Source organism: Gorilla gorilla, chromosome 8 (assembly GCF_029281585.2).
Source record: "Gorilla gorilla gorilla isolate KB3781 chromosome 8, NHGRI_mGorGor1-v2.1_pri, whole genome shotgun sequence".
In the NCBI taxonomy this organism is placed as follows: domain Eukaryota; kingdom Metazoa; phylum Chordata; class Mammalia; order Primates; family Hominidae; genus Gorilla; species Gorilla gorilla.
Window position 1 is genome coordinate 23,115,134 of NC_073232.2, and position 17,983 is coordinate 23,133,116.

General features: G+C 41.7%; 1 protein-coding gene across 2 annotated transcripts in view; it reads right to left on the reverse strand.

The window, feature by feature from the left end:
• The window catches only part of FRMD4A (FERM domain containing 4A), a 685,957-nt gene that overhangs the window by 445,982 nt on the left and 221,992 nt on the right, over window positions 1–17,983 (reverse strand). The window lies entirely within an intron of this gene.

Below are 17,983 nucleotides of genomic sequence, written 5' to 3' on the forward strand. Positions count from 1 at the left end.
ATCTTGCTCTATCCTGACAGAGCAGGGCCGATATTCTCTAGAAGAGAGGAGAACTCTAGAATGGATGGCAGAACTCTGAGTGTGTAACCCAAACAGCATGCTGAAATAGTAAAACTCTGCCGCAGGGGCAGATGGCTGCTGGGAGAACATTTATAGCGGGGAACTAGAAATAACCGTAAGGGAAAAGCCTTCTGAGGAGGAACGGAACAAGAGTCTTCAGGGTGGCACTTGGAGACACTCTTGCTCTTGCCTGAGGTCCTGGAGGGCTGCAGGCCGACCGCTGCACGGGAGAGAATATACGTGGTATTCACAGGGTACACAGAAGTCATAATACTTCATGTAGATCTGTGCCACACAGATGTGAGAGCTAGGACTTGGAAACAGGAAGAGAAGTGGGAGGATGATTAGGAGCGTAATTGGTAAATGTAGTACAGTCAAGGCAGACCCCGTAAAAGGACCGGGCACTGCAGAGCTCCAGGACAAGAGCCTGGGGACACGACAGTCAACCAGCCCATGGGCATCATGGAAACAGCACTTTGCAGGCACCTGAGTGAAGCACAGGAAGGAAATGCAGACACAGGTGAAGGAGCACGGGGTTGGGTTAGAGCCAGGCAGCATCCCCCCAGCCGCTCCATGCTAAAGCCTTCATCAATTGCCCAGAGAGTGGGGGTTCTCAGTTAACGTTGGAACCATACAGCAATGAGGCCTGGGTACTACTTGTAATTTTCTGTTTATTTCTAACTTTATGAACTAGGTCAAGTATACTTCCTAGCATGGGTTCAGTACTTTGCAACAAATCTTTCTGCTGTGGATATAAATTCATGAGCTTCAGGTTTCATTAAAGAGAAGTATCCAAATGAACTACCCAGACTAACATTTGAAAATTTAATTTTATGTTTGTTTTTATTTTTTAAGGGACAGGGTTTCACTATGCTCAGGCTGGACTCAAACTCCTAGGCACAAGTGATCCTCCTGCCTCAGCCTCCTGAGTAGCTGGGACCATAGGCACACACCACCACGCCCAGCTCAAACTAACATTTGACTGCCTTGTGAAATATTACCTAGTCACTATCCCAGGTCCCTGACAGCATAGACCAGCAAAACATTAGAATGACACCAAACCTATTATAACTGCAAGCCATGAACAGGATTTCAAGAAAAGAGATGGAAGAATGTTTAGATTCCTAAAAATCTTCTTAAAAGAGAACTCCTAGCTTTCCACGAAATTCACTTAATTTCTTAAGTGATTTTTATCTTTTAAAAGCACAATAAAAAGCAATCAGATGTTGTGTGTCTGTGCATCTGTACAGCAGTAAAGGTATCTCTCACATGGCATTAAAAAAAAGGCAAACAAATCCAACACACCACTAGAACTCAAATTTGGAGAAAATAGCTGCATGAAAAAATTGCGCTGTGTGTATAAAGGTTTTTTTTGAAGAGTGTCTCTTCCTGAACTGACATTTCCATTCTTAGTTTTTTTTGTTTTGTTTTGTTTTGTTTTGTTGCTGTTGTTGTTGTTGTTTTGAGACAGAGTCCCACTCTGTCACCAGGCTGGACTGCAGTGGCGTGATCTCGGCTCACTGCAACCTCCGCCTCCCGGGTTTAAGCGATCCTTCTGCCTCAGCCTCCTGAGTAGCTGGGACTACAGGCATGGGCCACCATGCCCAGCTAATTATTTGAACTTTTAGTAGAGATGGGGTTTCACCATGTTGACCAGGATGGTCTCGATCTCTTGACCTCGTGGTCCGCCCACCTTGGCCTCCCAAAGTGCTGGGATTACAGGCATGAGCCACCGTCCCTGGCCCATTCTTAGTTTTCTTACTTAGGTATTTTTCCCTGTCTGCCTCAGGGAAATGAGGAAACCAATAGAAGCTTGGCACTTATTTGCTTTTCAGTTAGTATATGATGTGATTTATTAAATGTATCTTTAAGTCTCCAACTGGAATCACTCATGTTCTTAACAACTTAGGTTACTCCTTTCAAGGAAATGAACATATTACAAGCGCAGCCATTCTGGAAAATACAACTGTCCACTACATATAGAAACTTGGCCTCAGATGATTGTGTCTTCTTAGCAAGGGACAGTTTATATTCCCCTGAACCCCACCTCACAGCTCTGGATGACATGATTGAAGCTAAGGCAAGGTCATTTTCTACCCCTGACTCAAATCTCTCTTACAGCAAGTTAACCAGGTGGGGCTTGAGTGGTCCCAAGCTTCACACTCTGAGTCAGGCAGGTTTCTTAGGTCTGCTCCCATACTGAACTGGCTACTGGGGGCACCTGACCACGTACAACCCAACAGACAGTGACCGGGTAAATACTCAGCACTCGGGTTCCATTCTCCTATTGAATAAAGGCAGCATCAACCTGCCTATGGACAGTGATTGAAAGCATTTCACTCCAAATTGAGCTGCACACTCTGGTGTCTTCAGCACAGCCAGGCATAGCCAGGACAGTTGGTTGCAACAGGACTGGGCCGACTGGGAGCCCAGCGAGGCAGGGCTGGGAATGGACTCTGTTGCTGGCCTTGGGAGAACACGCAAGGGCAAAATGAGAATCTGGAGGTAGCTGTAATCTCCCTGATGGCAGGGACTCTGTCTTACTTCCACTGTGTCTCCAGTGCCCAGCTCAGAGTCTAGCACATAGTAACCTTCCATCAGTGTTCATTGAGTATAGACATCAGAGAAAGCTGGAGTTTGCAGGGGTGATCCTCATCGAAGGGATACATCGTGGTGTCCCACTTAGTGGAGGACACTGTTGGGGCCCTGGAGGTGGTGATACTCAGCAATTCACAGGCATGTGGCTGGCACTCGAGGAGGGAGTCTGTCATCAAATAGGTGGGTCTCGGGACCAGGCTGGGATACAAAGGTGGGACTTTAGGCCTTGGAGACTCTGGCCACAGCAAGGTAGGACTAGATGAGGTCAACTGCTCTCCAGAATGGGACTCAGGCCTAGGGGACAGCAGAGACCTAGGTATAGAGAAAGAGCCAGGAATGCGGAGAAGTCCAGTCATGAGGACTGAAGCGTAAAGTCAATATGATTGACCCAGTGATGCTGCTGTGCCCAAGAGCATTCAGCTGGAACTAGAGCTCCCTGCATCACTTCTGCTAAGGATCCAAGGCCAAGGCCAGGGTAGGGGGCACGGATGGGGATCACATGAGAGAGGGGAGGTGCAGAGGCCGTGGAATGACTGTGCCTGCCTTCCTGATCCCAGCAAGGTGTGTCTTTGCAGGCTGCCTGCATGGCTCAGCAGTTTCTGGAAACTGCCTTTTCAGTTTATTTATGATTGTTTTCTTCCCCTCTGAACAAAGTGCATTTAGGTTAAAAACCAGGCAGCACATAAATAAACTAATTGGAAGTGTGTGCACTAAGATTTTATTGTCTTTTAATAAATTCAAAATTTTAGAGTCTTCCCAAAGCAGAAGTAATATAGGATCCTAGGCTTTACCTGCTAGGAAAACATTGAGTTTAAAAGGAAGAAAAAGGGTTCTTCCTGGTTGAGAAAGGGAGATGGTGGTTATATGGAGAAATTAATCAAAGAATAATGACACTTAAATCCTTGACATAATCATGAGGTTCACTTGCCATCTAAAGAAAACACACACTCACAATGCTCACACCCACTCATGCATAATAAAAGCTTTGACGGGATGAGTGGGACCTGCTTGTATGCACTATTTTCTGCAAAGAAAATATGTTTATGGACAATAAACAAATGTCTTTGATTTCAACCATATTATGAATAAAATTATCAGCAGAGTGCTAAGAGGAGATTCCATAATAAATCTTGGCATTTCATCATTTAAGAGAGACTAGATATCCTGCTTAAAGCTGCAGTTTGTCTCTTATTAGTTACAAATGTCACAGCCCATGACTCTTAGAAGGATGTTTACGACCCCCAATTAGATATCCTAGAATGTTTAATTCTGCTTGCCTTTGAATTTCTTTTCAAAAGCAGCCCTCTTTCCCTCACTGTTCACTGCCACCTAGTGAATTTATCTGGGAAAGAAACCATAGCTGGGAAGAAGATGCTTTTTTAAAAGACAACAGCTTTCACCAGTGACTTGCCTTGTCAAATGATAATGGAGCAGGAGGATGGAGGCTTTTGCCGAAAAGGCCGTGGCAAGGACAATGAAATTCGACCCATCAGAGCAGAACACATTAACAAAGCCCCTGTCCGAGGGAAGCTTCTGGAAGCAGCAGCTCAGGTGAGCAACTTCTGACAGCTCTGGGCTTCTGATCTGACAGTCTGGTTCAAAAGAACCAAAGACTGTTCCCTTTGATTCCCCTTCGGTTGAACCCAAATGCCAGACAACATGGCGCGTTGCCCATCCTGGGCAGATGTTAAGGGCTTGGTATAGAGAAAGGGTGCGTGGAATGATGAGGCCTGTGCAGGAGCCCCAGTCAACATGGAAGGCATCAAAACCATGTTAACGAGACCCTCTGGGGGACTATCACAGAACTGAAGCAAGTGGTAATTAGAATGGAAATGTAATGATGTGCCGCTATCCTGCTATCCTGCTTCCCAACCCTGGTGTGGGCCAGTCTCCTCTCACTGTGAATGCAAAGGCTGTAGTCTCCTTTCAAACGCAGAGCAGCTTCTACCCAGGGTCACCCATGCTGTTCCTCCAACACACAAACAGAAAACTGCAAGAGAGAGGTGGGCATGGTACTGATTCAGTGAGCCCTGCATGGCTCCATGTGGCCCTGCTGGAAAAATCCTGTCTGCTTCAGAAACCACCTTGCCTCTCTCTATTGGGCATGCAGTTGGCAAGAGTGATCTTTGGTGATTCTGTTCTGTCCAGGTTCTTTGCAAGAGCTGGAGAAGTAGATTGCTCAGGTTAGAGGTGTAATTAATACCTCTGCAGCCCCCCAGAAAGATGCACTGAAGATTTGCAGTGGCTACTGCCATTGGCCCATGTGTGTGTATGCATGCCAAGTGTGCATGTGTGGACATATGTGCATGTATGTATATCTATGCCTGTGTATGAATGTGTATGCTTGTGTGTGCCCATGTGTATGTATGTGGGTGTGTGTCAACCAAGAGTGTGTGGGGGAACCAAGAGATCCATACATCCATATGCATGGATGTATATCTGTGTGTATGTACACGTGTGTGTGTGTGTGTGTGTATGAACATGAAGGAACTGAAGATTTTGAGTCTCTTATTGATGTGAATTGACTCTGAAGGGTGAGTTTTAACGCTGTGATAGTTAAGGGGAAACCAAGACAAAGAAACCAATGATTTTAATAACTAAATGAGACCGAAATAAAACTCCAAGATTTATTTTTTTCACTCAGGAGACCACTGGCCATTCAGCTCATGACACTTCTCCCCACCAGCTCTCCAGAGTAAGTGTTTCTCTCCCCAGGAACTAGTTCAAGTTTTAATAGATTCTGCATGGGACTGCCTGGGTGCTTCCTGCTAGCCATCACTTTCATGCTCAGAATAGATGTGCCCCATTGCAAAAATGGCACTGTCACTTGGCACTGGGCCACTCACTGATTTGATGCCATTTGTATAGTAATTTACAGTTGTCGATTGAATTGGAAGGCTTGAACTATCCGGGGGGACATAAGCTATTAATAGAACAATGCATAAAGGAGCCGAAGCACCTCGCCGGGATACTGCAGTTTGAATTATTTTACATACGTACTTCTAAATGCACTCTCAACCTTAGCACTTTGCAGCCTGTGGGCCAGTGTTGCTCACCGCATCCATTTCTCCAAAATCATCATTCCTCTCCAGCACGCTGGATCGAACCCCTGTTCAATAGGAAGCAATGAAACAAAGACCACATGTGCTGGTTTTAGCCCATATATGATGTGGCATATAAATAAGCATAGCTAACATGCTTTCCAAAACATGACCCGCTTCTCCAGAGTTTAATCACGCTGGGGCCTCTTCCAGAGGGTGGGAGTCCCTTTCCAGGGCAAGTCCACACCAATAGAAATGGCCAGAGCACTCACTGTCCACGAATCAATAAAACCAGAAGATGAACAGGAAGACATAAGGAGCGCAAGTGGAAAACTGGAATGCTACAGTAATGCTCTGAATTTGGATCATATGTGCCCAATTGTGAGAGGCTGTAAAAATAACCCTCGCCATCCTGTTCTTGGGGAAAAAAAGGCACCAAGCCTTCTGCTGTGATCAGGTTGTTCCCCTCCAAAATTCATATGTTGAAATCTAATTCCCAACACGTGGGTATTAAGAAGTGAGACTTTCGGGGCTGATTAGATCATGAAAGTGGAATCTTCATGAATGGGATTACTGTCCTTATAAAACAGGCTGGAGGGAACCTGTTTGTCCCTTCTGTCATGTGAGGGCACATAGAAGGGACATCTGTGAGAAACGGGCCCTCACCAGACACCAGATCTGCTGTTGCCTTGATCTTGAACTTCCCAGCCTCCAAAACTGTGAGCGATCAATTTCTGTTGCTTATAAATTACCCAATCCAAGATATTTTATTATAGCAGCCTGAACTGACTAAGCCACCTGCTGAATTGACTTCTTTCCCTGGCAACAATTATGGAGAGAGACTTCTGATCTCAAAATCCCACTCGACGTAGGGAGCTCAGATGTGAGTTCCTAACAGAAATCTAGGCAACTTTGGGGCAAATAATTACTTCTTAACCCAACTCTGCAAATAAGTAAGTTTTTCAATATTAGATAATTCACCCCAAAGTTACAAAACATAAATCACCTAAAGAGGGAAAGGTTGAAGCAGCTAATTTTGCAGGGGACTCACTTTGCTTGGCCATGAAAATAAGTGGGCAGATATGAACTCTGCCCTGCAGGAGTTGATGACTCAGGAGAGACACCTGAGCATGAGCTACAGAAGCAGTGAAATGGGAACATTACAACAATGCATTCTTTCCCACCTACATTATGTTTAGCTGCATTACATTGTATTTATTCACTAAAGAACAAAAAAAGCAGGCTGGGTGCGGTGGCTCATGCCTGTAATCCCAGCACTTTGGGAGGCCAAGGCAGGCAGATCACCTGAGGTCAGGAGTTCAAGACCAGCCTAGCCAACATGGTGAAACCCCATCCCCGCTAAAAATACAAAAATTAAACGGGGGTGGTGGTGGGCACTTGTAACCCCAGCTACTCAGGGGGATGAAGCAGGAGAATCGCTTGAACCCGGGAGGCGGAGATTGGAGATTGCAGTGATCCAAGATGGTGCCATTGCCCTCCAGCCTGCACAACACAGTGAGACTCCGTCTCAAAAAAAAAAAAAAAAAAGAAAAGAAAAGAAAAGCTGTCATTTGTGGAAGACATCCTGGTATATATGCCATGGATTCTCTACCTATAGTAAATTTTAGAAATAGAATTTTTGAAAAATTTTAATTGCTTAAATGAGTCACAATGAAGTTTTAAAAAATTCATTCTGATTGCAGACTTTTGTTCTCTGGCTAAAAGGAAGGATTAAGGAAGTAAGAAATAATAATTATTATTATGATAATAAAGTAGCTCATATTTCCTGAGCACTAACTATGTTCTAGGCAACTGTACTAAATGCTTTTAAGTGAATCATCTTTTAATCTTAATTTTCACAATGTTCTTTAACATAATCTTACCTGTCTGCCTTACCGAGGAGGAAACTGAATTGCCCAAGGTTCAACAGCTAACATAGGACAGAACTGAGATGGAAACTTTGGATTGTTGGATTCCAAATTTAGTGCTCTTAATTATTATACTTATAGATATATTATGTCTTAGGTATTTAGTTTTATATATACTAGTTAGTTTTAGTTTTAGTTAATATATAAACTAGTTTTAGTTTTATATATTTTAGGGTGACCAGTAAAACACTCATTATAGTCTAAATGTATAGGGCAGAGTTAGCAAACAGATGAGAGATAAAAGAGAAAAAATCAGAAAACGTCCAAGATAATTATGATAAGAATAGCTATGACTTCTTAAATACATATATGCCAATTATAATTTATAAATTATAGATTATATAATTTACAATAAGCATTATATAAAATATAAATTATATATAAAAATTATATATTACGTATATTATATACAAATTATATATATTATATAAATTATATATTATATACAAATTATATCTATTATATAAATTATATATTATATACAAATTATATATAATATAAATTATATGTTTTATATTATATATAAATTATATATTATATATAAAAATTATATATATTATATAAAAATTATACATATTATATATAATTTATTTTCCAAGTCTAGAATACTCTCACTGGATTATTGTGGCAGCCTTCAAACTGGTCACCCCTAATTCCTGTCTCTGCTCTAGTAAATCCATTCCTGTACATTTCCATTTGACTTGTGGTCCTAAAATGCAGGTCATATCATTCTCTCCAATATTCTCAACCCAACATTTCTCAACATTTGCTTGACTGATAAAGGAAATACTTCTGAATATGGTTCTCTTTTTTTTTCTTTCTTTTCTTTTTTTTTTTGAAACAGAGTCTCACTCTGTCACCCAGGCTGGAGTGCACTGGCACGATCTTGGCTCACTGCAAGCTCCGCTTCCCCGGTTCACGCCATTCTCCTGCCTCAGCCTCCCGAGTAGCTGGGACTGCAGGCACCTGCCAGCATGCCCGGCTAATTTTTTGTATTTTTTTTTTTAGTAGAGACGTGGTTTCAGCGTATTGGCCAGGATGGTCTCAATCTCCTGACCTCGTGATCCGCCCGCCTCGACCTCCCAAAGTGCTGGGATTACAGGTGTGAGCCACCGCACCCAGCCTGAATATGGTTCTCAAGAACCCCCCAATCTAGTCTCTTACCGTAGTGCCTCCCTAGCACCCATGTGGATAACTTTGTTCAATGGCCACAAGGTCTGAGACCTTCGCTCACACCATGGACCCGACCTGTCCTGCTTTCCTGGCACAGTACAACATAGCGGGCGTGCATATGAACTTTGGAGTCAATGGAACCTGGATTGGAACTCCAGCTCTGCCGCTTTTCAGTGGTAGGACCTTGGACTACCTGTGTAGCTTTCCTAAGCCTTCTGTTCTTCATCTGAAAACATGCATTGTTGAGAGCATCCAGTGAAATCCCAGGAGCACTCCACTTAGCACACAGGATTCAGGAAATGGAAGCTGTTTTTGTTTGCCTTGGGGAATTCTATGCCCTTTCTTAGATCCGGTTTTTGAGGACATCCAGGTATATAGGACTCCCTCCACCTCGGTCAAGCCTCAGACTCCATCATTGTCACACTTAGGCCTGACATTTGGCCTAAACCCATACCTATGGTTCAGCTTTCCTCTTACTCCTAGTCCTGATATAATTCCAATCACCTCTTCCTAATGTGTACAGTAAAATGCTCAATATAGTCTCAATTTATAGGGCAGAGTTAGAAAAGAGATGAGAGACAGAAGAGAAAAAAAATCAGAAGACTTCCAAGATAATTACAATCAGAATAGCTATGACTTCTCAAACACTATGTGGCAAATCCTGCTTTAAGTGTGTACGTGCATAGCCATCCCTCGGGGTATGGAGAGGACTTATTCCAGAACCCCTGCCTATGTCCAAATCCAGGCATACCCAACTCCTACAATCAGCCCTGCAGAACTCCTGTACGAAAGTTGGCCCTGTTTATATGTGGGTTTCACAACCCGTGAATATGATATTTTTGATCCTCATTTTGGTTGATAAAAAAAAGCATGTGTAAGTGGACCTGTGTAGTTCAAATCCACGTTGTGCAAGGGTCAGCTGTATTTACTTAATAAATTTTCAAAAGAGTGGTGTAATTTTTAATGATCCCTTTTATATCTACTACTTAGAGAGATTAAATAACTTATAAAATGATGGAGCCTGATAATTTCTTTTTAACTTTTTTACGTTTGGAGACATGGTCTCCCTCTGTTGTCCAGGCTGGCCTCAAACTCTTGGGCTCAAGTGATCTTCCAGTCTCAGCTTACCAAGTAGCTGGAGCCTGGTTTGACCCAAGGCAACCTGGCTTTAGGGCCTGGGTTCTGAGCGAGTACCTTCTCCCTCCATTCCCTGTCTGTCTCTTTCCTCAATTCTCTGTCCCTGCCATTTATACAAACTCTGGGGTACAGCACAGATCTCTGGTTTTCACCCCCACGTGCCAGACAGGCGGCTCATCCACTCCTTGTTTTGCAGTCAGCTCAGCAAACCCAGTTGTGGTGCCTGGCTGGCTCTGTCCTTTACGTCAACTTCATTTCCACTGTCGTCTCGATTCACCTGAACTTATGAATTTAAAATCACTTATCGCATGTGGTGAAAGGAAACGTTTCCATTTTCTTTCAGTTTTGTATTTGAAGTAGCATCCATGCTGGAGCTTCAAAGAATTCGTTATAAATATTCGACGGCAGCCAGAGCTTGAGACTCTTGGATGCTTGGAAAAAAACACCTAGAAAAACTCCTGGTGAAAAATATTTCCAAATTACTCTATCATTATAATGATTCTATCATTATCTGCAAGGATAGGCTGGGTTTGGGTCCTGGGAAACTTAGAGAGGTTTTTAGGAAGAGCTATTTCAAATGACTTTTCCACCCTATTTCCCCCCTGACCCCTTAAAAGTCTGAATAAATGAAAGACGTCAACCTTTCCATATGCAGTTACAGTCTAGGATCTGGGATATTTTATTTTATATACTTGCCGGGTCTTAGGATAAACTGCACAGTGAATCAATATGAGAAAAGCCAATCTGTTCAAGATTGTTGAAGTTAAGATTATTGAAGATTATTTCATGCTGAAAATAGAACATATATATATATATTTCTGATTGATAGGATTTTAGGTGGATTTCATTTCCCCCACTCTACTTCCTATACTTTTTAGCTTTTCTAGAAAAGCTATTTACAGAAAAAGTAAATATCTAAGGGAAAATCAATCATTTGATGACTTTAGTGGAAAAACTCTGAACTAGAAGTTTTGAGGGTTAGATACAGTTTTAACTCTGTATTAACTTTGCACAAGTCTTTCAGCATCTCAGAGCCCAAGCTTTTGGGTCCTCACAACGTGTGGGTTGGATGGAGCTGTGATGTTTGGACTTCAGGCCCCAAACTCCAGGGTTTCCCCAAGAACCTCTGACATTCCCTAACCCCTTAGCCCTGAACCACCCCAGGTTTCTACCAAAACGGCTCTGTGTTATCTATTATATGTTTTACCTTTTAAGATTCCCCATACTATTTCTATTTAAAAACATTTGACTTATAACAAAAAAGTTTGAAAATTTCTGGGCTAGGTGTCTTCTCACCTGTGATTTCATAATCCTCTTGTCAATACTATAGCTCATGACGACTGCAGGATCTCCCAGAACTTTCTACAGTGATCCTTCCTGGGGGCAATGAAACTCACAGAATTGGTCTGCAATAATTAACTTTGCTTAGCCATTTCCCAGACTTTTTTCTTAAAATAATTACTTGCTGCGGGGTTAGTCTTAAAGAGTAGATAAAATAGGACTAGGTAGTCTGCTCCTCAAGAGACCCTAGATACTCACCATTGGCTGAAATTCCACGGACATTCATTTATGCTCTATTCCAATTTAGGTGTGAATTAGTTTCAACACATCTTTTGAGATAGGAGGAGAGAGGGAAAAATAACAGTGGGAACCTAGGGATATAGCACATCAGATGATGGGGAAAATGGTGAAGGAGAAGAAAAGAAAATTGATGACACGTTCTACTTATGTCATACCTTATCCATATTTGGACCTGGTCTTCATGGTCACCATCTCCATGCTTGTGAGCTTCTACCTTCAAATATGCCTGGCTTCTAACACAACACAACACAACACAACACAACACAACACAACACAACACAACACAACACAACACATCTCTCCTTGTGAATAATGCCCATAAACTCTTCACAGAGCAAAGCACAGAGGTATATTCTCTTCCTCTTCCCTTCCTCTTCATTTTGGGATATCCTCTCAAGAGCATCTTGTCTAATTTTAGACATATCCCCCATCAATTATTGGATGACCATCATTACTCAGCTATTTATAGAACTTAATGAAAAAAATTAAGCTGCTTTTACTGGAAATAAGTCCAACCCATAGACTACCATGCTTTTCAGGAATAGAAGATGCACGTTTCCTCCCAGTTAAGTACCTTTTGGGAAAACGCAGGATGCAAAGGAGCTCAGAAAAAGCTACAAGAAAAGAACACAAGTGAGGTGGTCCATAGATTGGAAGATTCTTTCCTAAGTGACGGAGCCTAAGGTTTCCTCACCAGCTGTAAGTCTCCTGGAATACCTTCACAGCATGCAGCTTAATCACATTCAACAGATGCACTGGGCCAGACACGGTGACTCACGCCTGTAATCCCAGTACCTTGGGAGGCCAAGGCAGGCAGATTACTTGATGACAGGGCTTTGAGACCAGCCTGGCCAACATAGTGAAACCCCATCTCTACTAAAAATACAAAAACTAGCCGGGTGTGGTGTCGCAGGCTTATAGTCCCAGCTACTCAGGAACCTGAGGTAGGAGAATCACTTGAACCTGAGAGGCGGACACATTGAGTAATTCCCTACTTATTTCTCATTCACCCAGCTCTTCATTGCACAGGTATGTCAGGGTGCTCTGGCCACAGAGGGCCGAGAACCAAGCCAACCTCCCACAATGCAGTGGTTATCTCACAACCCAAAGTTTGAAACGCTTTGGAAATTAAGGGCCTTTTAGTGGGAAGGGATACTTCAGAGAAGCTTTTCCTTGTAAATTTTCTCAATTTTACCCACAGCAAATATCTGAACTTCAAAAGCTTACTCAAATTAGATGGATTTGGCTTCTAGTACAACTTTCTTGAGTCTTGAAGATAGTGAGAGAAAAAAAAAAAGTCCTGCAGAAATGAATTGCGAAGAGAAGGGCTTGGGTGTTCTCATTTTGGCATGTAGCCCTTAAAGAGATCTGACAGCTCAATTTTCCAATATGATATGCAGGAAATATGAAATTAGCTCTCAATTATTCTGGTACAGTGATTACGTGCATGGGAGGTTTCATGTGGGGCAACCTGTCACAGCTACTTTCTGAAGCTTTATTTTCCTGGAATTGAAAACCCAGCCTATAAGAAATTGAAAGCACTTAGGAGAAAGTTGGAGGGAGGAAAGGATATACTTTTTGTTCTATGTGGGTGTCGTTCCTATCTAATTTCATAACAGAAGCCTCTCCGTCACATAGGTGCCTTGGCCAACAGCAGGCCCTACTGCTGAAGTGAAGAGATGGCCAGCATCCACCCTGACATGCTTCATTCTCTTCTCCATGTAAGAAAACATTCATTTTAATCAGATCAGCAATATGCCCATCTAATCTAAAATATTGTACAAATGCATCCTCACTCAGATGTGTTCTGTGACTAAGCTTTAACTAATGGGGTCTTAATAGAAATCTCCTGAAACAGATGGGGGGTAACCTTCTCTCTCTTTTTCCTACTGCAGCCTGGAATACAGATGTGATGCCTGGATCTCAAGTAGCCATTTGGGGCCATGAGGTGATCCACTGAGGATGGTGGAGGAGCAAAATTATACCAGAGGCCTGGGTCTCTGTTGACTACAGAACTTCCAAAACAGCCCTGGATTAACTACCTGCAGACTGTTTTTGTCACAAAAGAGAAATAAATATCTATCCTGTTTAAGCCACTATCAGTACATCTAGTAAGCATTAGTTTTTTTATTATGTGAAGCTGAATGTAAAATGAATTGATATCATTAGTGTATTTATTTCAAATATCATGCTCTCATTAGTACATAATTGCTAAGATAAGGCAGCACGCTCTAAGGGGCACCTTATTTCACTTGCCCATCCTATGGGCAGAGTCATTATTGGAATAATTAGTTGGAAGGTCACTGAGATGTTTTTCTTCCCTTCCTCCCTATCATCTATGTTTTTTCTATGACAATGAGTAGAATTTTTTAAACTCTAAGTTTCATAAAGATCACATTGCAATGATGAATTTAAAATGGCTGAACCCATCCTAAGCTAAAAGAATTACATACAGTCAGCGATTCCTACTAAGCTGAAGTCAACCAACTACAGATAAGGTATGGTAAGGTACCAGTTCCTCCTTGCTGTGAATTGGAGCAAATGCTGGCTTAGTGAAAGGTCTTCTCTCATTTTTCCCCCATGTTTTATGTGCTTCCCACGTTCCTCCTGCCATCGAAGTCTACATCACCATCAAGGTCTACACTGCCATTGAGGTTACACTGCCATTGAGGTCTACACTGCCATCAAGGTTACACTGCCATCGATGTTACACTGCCATGGGGGTCACACTGCCATTGAGGTCTACACTGCCATTGAGGTTACACTGCCATGGGGGTTACACCGCCATTGAGTTCTATACTGCCATCGAAGTCACACCGCCGTCGAGGTCTACACTGCCATCGAGGTTACACTGCCATTGAGGTCTACACTGTGGTGCTCACTTCCCTGCTCTAGATCTCTTACTTTGATTTACACCAGACCTCAGTCTCTGCCCATATAATTGCTCAAGTCTAGAACCCCAATCTACTTCTCTAAGCGGGTTTCCTTTCTTTCCAGATGCTCTACTCCCTACAAAAGGGAAGGTGAGGCCACACAGAGCCTATCTATGCCTTCCTGTCCCTGAGGCTCTACGGTGGCCCCTCTCAGTGGCCCTGGCCCCATCTGTGCTGTAACCCCAGCCCGACCTGAGTAGAAAGGCCAGTGAGACACAAAGCCAAGAGAATTTCCCCAGCCACTCTGGTCTCCACGAGTCAGTCCCGGCACTCAGAATGCTGAGGTTAGAGCGAGGGAAGTTGCCAAACTTCGGCCAGTGTGGGCCCATGAAGCTGGCGATTTCATGTGGTTCAACTTAGTCCTAGAGCTCTCACTGTGTGTGGCTCTCCCATCCAGGGAAAACCAAACCATCTCAGGCAAGCCTAACAGAGCAGCTGCCTTTGAAAGATTCTGAGTTGAGTGTGGTATGGGGTCAGGCCTGAGAAGTGTGCCCTTAGATACCTTCAAGGGCTCTGGGCAGTGTTTGAGGGATCCAAATGAACTCAGTTACACCAAGCTCTCCCCCACTGTGGCAGGACTTCTGGTCATGGGGTCCCCACGCCGCAGGGCCCTTCCATCATCCCAGATCCTTACGCGTGGAGTCTCTCTCATTCTCACAACCTCAGGTTACATGTTCCACTTATTCATCACTGCATCTCTGGCGCCGAGCCTGGACCATAAGAGATGGGTCATTTGAAGAGCTATATGTCGTACCTCTTTTCATGGTCACTTGTTTTCTTCAGGCCTCCTGACACCGCATAAATTTATTGTCATTTATAAGCTTGAAAACAATAAGTTTAAGCAATAAAATAAAGTTTGTTAGATGGCTGGGCATGGTGCATTGTGCCTGTAATCCCAGCACTTTGGGTGGCCAAGACCAGAAGATCACTTGAGCCCAGGAGTTTGAGACGAGCCTGGGCAACATAGCAAGACCCCATCTCCACAAAAACAAAAATAAAAAATAAAAAATAAAGTTTGTTAGATATGCATTTCCATATCTTCTCTCTATAAAATTATTATATAATAGAGTTACTATAAATAATTTTAATGGACTATTATATAAATTAATACATTGTCACTTATAACATTGTAGTTTACATCTCTAAAAGATAGAGATTTAAAGAAAACGACCATAATGCCATTCTTATACAATAATTTCTTAATATTCTAAAATGGTGCTTAGACTTTCCTAATTGTGTGTGTTTTTGAAAAAGTTGGTTTGTTTGAAGCAGGATCCAAATAAGGTCCATAAATAGTGATTGACTGGTATGTCTCGCTTCACTTTTAATCTATAGATTTCCCCAATTTCTTTCTTTTTTCTTGCAAATCTTTTTGAACACACTGGGTCATTTGCTTTTACAGTTTCCTGTAATCTGGATTTTACTAATTGAATCTCTGTGGTGTTGTTTATCATGTTCCTCTGTTTCCTGTATTTCTTGTAAATTTGGCAAGACTATGTTATCAGTGGTGGTATCTCCTTCCACCCAGGGTTATATATGTCTTGTTTGCTCTCTTTTTGTGATATCATCACCTGTTGATCTCTGCCTAACTCCATTAATTCTTTAGGGATTGCAAATGTTGTCATTCTTATTCTATCATTCCTATATCATTTATTAGTTAGAATATATCCACAACAGGAAACTCCCCTTTATTCACCAATTTTCAAAATTCACCAATTTTTACCATGCCTAGCATCATCCAAATGTGACTGATGAATTTATTTAAAGCATCATTATTCATTTATGGAGTCAAACAAATTTGATATGTTTCAATTCATCCATTACAGTTTTATCCTAATTTGCGATCAAATTGTCTGACCCCAGGAATAAGAACTATTCAGTTTCTCCTGAATCTGTTTGAAACACTCTTAGTAGTCATTTAATTTCTTTGCTTCCTGGTGTGACCATTTATTTAAGGGGGTTGGTTCTTTTTAGTGGGAAATAGTATCTAGATCCACCACTGGGGAGTGAGGAATACTAATTACTACTGGATTGGTTGTTTCTAGGACTTTGCAGGGTACAAAATTGGGAAATTTAAAGTATTTTCTTTTAAGTATAAATTAAGTCATACATTTATGCTGGTATTTCCATTTCAAAATCAGGACTAGAGTTTTACACAATCTCATCAATTTCGTTTTTCTCACATGATAAAAATCTGGATCTCAATGTCACCAACACCATTTCTCACTTGCTTTATCCACACTACTCACATGACAGCCTCAGAAAAGCAAAATCACCACTACCAACACCAAAGTGACTGGTAATCATTTCAGATTTTTTTAAAAAGATCTTTCTGTCTTTTGGGATGTATAATGAAATCGCTATGATATAAAAGTTGCTTTGCAGTTTGGAGATTTCTGAAGGAACTTAAAATCGAGCTACCATTTGACCCAGCAATCCCATTAGTGGGTATATACCCAAAATAAAAGAAATCATTCTAGCAAAAAGACACCTACACTCGTATGTTTATCACAGCACTATTTACAACAGCAAAGACATGGACTCAACCTAAGGGCCCAGCAATGGTGGGTTGGATAAAGAAAATGTGGTACATATACACTATGGAATGCTATGCAGCCATGAAAAAGATTGAAATCATGTTCTTTGCAGCAACATGGATATAGCTGGAGGCCATTATCTTGAGCAAATTAACGCAGGAACAGAAAACCAAATATTGCATGTTCTGACTTCTAAGTGGGAGCCAAACACTGGGTACTCATGGGCATAAAGATGGGAGCAATAGATACTGGAGACTACTAGAGAGGGGAGAGAGGGAAGGGACAAGGGTTGAAAAACTACCTATTGGGTACTATGCTCACTATCTGGCTGACAGGATCATTTATAACCCAAACCTCAGTGTTACACAATATACCTGTGTAACAAACCTGCATGTGAGCCCCCAAATCTAAAATAAAAGTTGAAATTGTAATAAAATAAACCAAAAGTTGCTTCAAATAGTTCCTCCCTGTGTGTTTATGCCATCAACCGATGTAAATTTAGGATTTTTAAAAAAATATTTAGGAGTTGCTTAAAGTTAACTTTTTAATATTTATGCAACATGTTTATATCATTCTAAATCTCTGAGACAAGATATAGCCAAAGCTCATAGCTTCTATCATTATCTCATTCACTTTGCTGCATCGTTTTTCCCGTAGGTACCAGTTAACCATTCTGTGTTTGTGATTGGTGAACTTTGCTGTATTTTAAAAATATAAATAAATGTGTGTATATATTCATATCTTCCCTTTTCTAGAAAACAGCATACACTTTCTCACCTCACTTTTGCATATAATAATATATCCTGAAAATCACTCTATGGTTGTACATAGAAGAGTTGCTCATTTCTTCTTAGAGTTAGGTGATATTCTTTCATGTGGCTGGACCACAACTTATTTACCCAGACACCAATGGATAGACTTTTGGGTTATTCCAGGTTGCTTTTCTTTTGCTATGATAAATAATGCTGCAAGGAGTAGCCTTAGGAATAAGTGTT